Raw genomic sequence first — 6,000 nt, 5'->3', positions numbered from 1 at the left:
GGGAGAACACCCCCTGTACAGGGGAGGGGACACAAGAAGGGGGGGTGGGAGAGGGTGGGCAATAGAGGAGGAGGGGAGGTATAAAGATAGTACACACATACAACAACACACGCTGTGGCACACGACACACAATGGTGAAGAGTTATTACAGCGTGTGTGGACAAGACGGGAGATGGGGGAGGGAAGCATAAATCGCACACAAGCAAAAACGCACACACACACACACACAAAAACACACACGCCGCACAAAAACACACACAGAACACACACACACAACACACGCTGTGGCACACGACACACAAAGGAGTCAGTAGGATAATGTTGAGTGTCAAAGTTGAAGACACAGTTTATGGACAGTCTTTGTGTCCCTTTTCCGATGAAAGTCAAAAGGACAACACATGAGGAGGAGGAGGAGGAGGAGGAGGAAATGAGGGAAGAAAAACATCCAGCAATTAAACACCCTGACACACAACTACAACTGTAAAATCTTAAGCAGCAAAGTCAGAATACTAGTCAATTTTCCTAACTATGATAATAATACATGTAATTGCATTTGTACAATACATATCCATACACTACAACAGTCTATGCGCTTTACAATCTATGTCACTCCCCCCAGAAAACCCTCAAACACTCAAACACATTCTCTGCTTGCCGGGAAGAATACAGTGCCGACTACTTTACAGATGCCAAAACTACGTGAAAGTTCTCAAAAAAACCTCATCATAATATAACTCTCGGTAAAAAATGGCTAATTTCAGAACCAATATCGTGGTAACAACAGTAGCTCCCCGAGATCTTCAACTTCTCTTTATCCCTTTCCAGACCACAATGTATCCCTTCTGAAAACATGTCCACGTTGTCCTGTGTAATCAACTATTCGCGGTCGGGGCAGTGAAGGAAGGCAGTCAGCTGTACACAAACACTACGTCAGTATGATACATACACTACGTCGGCATGATATAGTCAGTCAGTAGTAGACAAACACTACGTTGGTATGATGCAGTCAGTCAGCTGTACACAAAAACTACGTCAGTGTGATATATACACAACGTCAGCATGATGCAGTCAGTCAGCTGTACACAAAGACTACGTCAGTGTGATATATACACTACGTCAGTATGATGCAGTCAGTCAGTAGTGGACAAACACTACGTCAGCACGATGTGCACGCTACATCGGTATGATGCACTCATCGGTTAAAGTTATAGCTGGCCAGCTGTTCAACCCTTCTAAGACCAGAAAGCAAAAACTTTTCAGGAAATGGAGAAAAAAAACTTTTTTTTAACAATTACACATACATTAAGACCAAAAAGCAAAACTTTTTAAGAGAAAGAGAAAAAAAATTATTTTTTTTAAAAACAATTTCACTTGCAACACCAGAAAGCAAAACTTTTCAGGAGAGAGAGAAAGAGAAAAAAAAGCTTTAAAAAACCACTTACACTTAAATCAAGTATCTTCCTGCTTTTTTCAACATTTCGAATCTGAATTTCAAAAAAAAAAATATTTCCCAAGCACATGCATCACGTACTTCACAATATAAAACTGCAATTTTTTTTAAAAACTTTTTTCATCAAAATGTTGGCCTTAGTACATGGTGAACAGCTGGCCCGTGTTAGGCCGAGTCAGTCAACGACAAAACGACAACAACATGATGAGGATGCTGCACTAGAAAGCATATAATAATTTCTCCTACACAATGCCACAAGTAACACATCTCCTGCCTCAGGCAGACACAAAATCTCGTACAGCACCATCACGTGCTGTCAGAAAAACTTTGCTTCGTGTAAATAAAAACCCATTTGAACTGTGACAAAAACTTTTCATTTTGTTAACACTCTCCTTGCGGAACGTACATATGCTACTATGTGTACAGGTGATTGAGTGTCTTGGACAGGTGGTCGTTAGAGTAGGTTCCACTATATATGTATACATGTGAGGTAGAGTGGTGAAATCGGGCACACTTCAAATTAATGAAATCAAAGAAATCTGCTTTTTTTTTTTCTTCAACCGTTGGCCATTTTTAAGTCTTTTTTGGGGGGGGGGGGGCTGAACACCTGTTATGTATATACAAATATTCACACACACACGAACACAGTCATTTGTCAACATGAGCATAACAGCAGGCCAAAAACAAGATGCTTTGTGGCGGGGGCGGTGGCAGGGGCGCAGCAAGAGGCAAATGCTGGAGGAGGGAGGGGGTGGGGGTGGGGGTCCGCAGACTGGGATAAGGTTCAATCCACTCCGTGGGTCCAACGTACGTCCACTAGCAGGCCACTAACTCTAAGAACGACCCAGCGGCCCACATCTCCGTCCACCTCCAAGCTGAAGGGCTGCTGGTTGGGGGCTACCATTGCGGCGGCGTGCGGGGGGTGTTGGCCGGCTGGTAAAGGCCACTTGCCTTCTGCAAAGGAAAAGAGGGCTCCCCCAGGGGGGAAAAGGGGGTAGTGGTGGTGGGACGGGGGCAGGGGCCGGGGGGGGGGGGGGCCGGCCGTCTCGGGGAAGGGGGCCTGGATGAGGTGTGTGATGCTGGGGTCTGCAAAGGCGGGCGGGGCTACGGAGAACGACATAAACACAACGTAAGAACGACACAAACACGACACTGTCAGAACGACATAAACACGAGACTGTCAGCCAGACACACAGAGGCAAAAAGTCTGCAGCACCCCAGAGTAACAAGGTTGTATCTCAGTTACACTCACTTTTGATATGGCAAAGCTTGTGCAACATTTTCAAATACTGTCCCTCCTCATAGACAGAGAATGAGAGGGAGGCCTAAAAGTTACTTGAAGGACGGATTTAAGATTCTGACCAAAAGGAGATGGGATACAGCTGGACAGAAGTGGAGATCTTAACCCAGGACAGAAGTAGTTAGAGAGCTCTTGTTGGTGGTCTTTACTCTGGTACAGGGGGAAAAAGGAAGACACCATCTCCTTAAGTGAAGAACAAAATAAATATGGTTTATATATTTTAAAAAATATAAGAAAAGGAGTTCTGACTTTTACGTATGATGTAGAAGGGGTAGGGGGGAATGCACAAGAAACTCCATCTCCTTACACAAAAAATTCTGAGATCAAATCTTGTTATTCTGGGCTGGCCAAGTAGTATCTAGGCCGTAATTACAAATTCAACTTTGTGTCTTTACATTGGACAGCCTCCAAACTCTTACCATAAAAACGCTGGGTTTTTTAAGAGTTTTTTTCCCCCCAGAGAGAGGGATAAGGTTTCACAAATTGAGCTTCACCAGCAAAAATCACCAGAACACCCTTTCGTGGATCCTGGAGAGGAGGGAGGAGCAGCTGTGGCATTGTGCCGCCTACAATGATGCCTGTTCTCCAACCAAGTTAAGTAACTATAGCAGCCCACTCTTCAACTTTCGGCGCACATATGACCTTATGCAGTTGTGAGCGCCGTAAAACCCCATACTGATCTAAACTCTTTTTTTTTTTATAGTAGAGGGTTTTACGGCGCTCGCAACTGCATAAAGTCATATGAGCGCCAAAACTCATCAACTTGAAAGGCTTTGGGAGCATTCACGGTCCTCCACCCATCTGATTTTTGTTTTCCCCAAAAAACAATATTTTAACAGGAGGATTCCTTTCTCTACTAACCACCAAGAGGGAAACAGGGATGTTACTACCATACTACATCAAACTCATCGGAGCCTAGCCTCCGTCTCTCAAATAACCACAAAGAGTCAAAAGAGGACGATACCAAAACGAGCTCAAAATGACGTTTACACCCGAACCAGTCACAGTAAGACACAAAGTATGACTTATAATTACGGCATCTTGACACAAAAATGGATCAAACCTTGCGACTGAAAAGCATTTTTTGCGAAAAAAAAAAAAAGTTAAATAGCGATGAAGCGCGAACAGCCCCCATCAGTTTGCAGTGTTCACTTACACAAAAAAAAAATATTTCCGTTTAGAAATGATTAGTGAAACTTCAAAGTGTACATCATTTTACCATCAGTGAGTGACAAAAACCACAAAAAAAAAGAAAAATCAGTGATGTGATGATAGATACTGGTGGTGCCCCGCAATGTTCTACTCACAATACACGACAAAGTGCAAAAAGTTAAGTCATTTTAGGCATACGAGTCAATCTCAGAAGGGCTTGGCGTACCTGAGTACATCAAAGGCTTTTCGTAGTTGACTGGAGCTATGGGGTCAGCTCGCTCTGATTGCAAAACAAGCAGTTGTAGCATGACATTTTCATATGATGGGGATTTTTATTTTTTAGATCCAGGAAGATAAAAGAAGATTGTAATCATAACTTGTAATCCTAACTTCTTTTCTTCACAAAAATTAAATGAAAATGGGAAAGAAATAAAATTATGAAAGACATCAACATGCTTACAAACAAACAAACAAACAAGAAATAGGTCTTAAAATCTTAAATAAAACAGAAAAAGAGAAAAATCAAGACAGTCCTTTCACATCTATATAACCTAAGCAGATGACTTTCCAATTTTAAGCGCATACACGTTCTTTTTCTCTTAAGGCGAGAAAAAAGTAAACGATGATGCACTCATGAATATATACAGTGTATGCAAATATATATATATATACGTATATATCTAAAGCTGAAGACACCAGCATAACTGATACAGCAAATGGCAGCATTAACACTCGAGGAAACATTCCAACATTCTCAGCCTCAGTAGCAGCAGCAGCAGCATTCCATACGATGTCCTGAATTATACAGCATCACAATCACACACAACATACGCTTACTGGATAGACATATGGAGTAAGTGAGAGAGAGAGAGAGAGAACTCCCACAGTCTGACATACGACTAGTCACATGACATGGGCCTGTAATATGCATTCACACAGAACGTAAGCTAAACAGATAGAAATGGGTAAAGAGAACTCTCAAAGCCTAACATACAGCTAGACACGACGACATAAGCCTATGACAAATGCATACATACAAAATCTACTCGCACAAACAATCACTCATTATTTGTAACTATACTACTGTAACTACACATACATTTAGAGGGGGGGGGGGGGGAATGGAGCACATTCACTACAACGGTCTGTAACTCTGACCATTCAAGCCCTTTCACGTGACCAATTCCAACCTGCAGGTAAGGCAGCGCACATTTCGACATCAAAACGTCATCAAACCGACACCCTCACACTACAGCCGAGTCTACATGAGGTCACAACTTATCAACTACTCTACTTGTCTACCACCACCACCACAGATATTACATCAAAGAGTTTGTCGAACAACGTGTCGAATTACATCGCTCACTGCTGCTCCAAAAATGGGCACAAAGAAATCAGGTGGATTGAGAAAACACAGATAATAATATACCTCAATGACAAATCATCAAGAGAATCAAGAAAAAGCATATCATATTTTAAAATTTTAAAAGATATAACAAGATTCGAAAAAAGAAGAAAAAAAAAAGACATCCGACGGAAAAGGGGGAAAAAAAACTACTCTGTGAAAACAATAAAACAAGAAAGTAAAGGTGTTTAACTCAATCTCTGCAACACTCAAATTGTTTTGGTACAAATGGACAGAAGACTGGGTACTGCCACTACCGAAACCTCTTGGTTTTGAATTTCCTATTTTTTATTTTTTTTAAATATTACCCGATGTGTTTCAGGGCTGGTCATCTGAGTCGATTGAGCATTGTTTGAGTTATTTCCCTTGAAAACTGAACAAAGATTTAATTTTTCTGGCAGGCATGAAACACATTTTGACATGATGGCAAATGAACCTAACGAAATTTTCTCAAATATGATTTTTTAGACAGGTACCAGAACTTCAGGCATTCTTCGGACCTCAAGCCATAAAGCACCTGCCAGCGAACGAGTTAAAATCCAATGTCCAGAGAGCATCACTATAGATATAGAATAAATAAGAGAAAAGAACATTTTTTTCAAACAAAAGAAACAAACCAAAAAAAATTAGAAAACAGCAAAAAAAAACACCAAAAAAAACCTAGGAGTCGCTATGGCCGTGGGACCCATCCAT

The 6,000-nt window shown here is 41.4% G+C and overlaps 1 protein-coding gene across 1 annotated transcript in view; it reads right to left on the bottom strand.

Annotated features, from left to right (window-relative positions):
• The window catches only part of LOC101864435 (vinculin), a gene marked incomplete in the record, with an annotated part of 52,283 nt that overhangs the window by 29,169 nt on the left and 17,114 nt on the right, over window positions 1–6,000 (bottom strand).

Source organism: Aplysia californica, unplaced genomic scaffold (genome assembly GCF_000002075.1).
Source record: "Aplysia californica isolate F4 #8 unplaced genomic scaffold, AplCal3.0 scaffold00024, whole genome shotgun sequence".
NCBI lineage: Eukaryota > Metazoa > Mollusca > Gastropoda > Aplysiida > Aplysiidae > Aplysia > Aplysia californica.
This window is presented reverse-complemented; position numbering and strand designations above follow the sequence as displayed.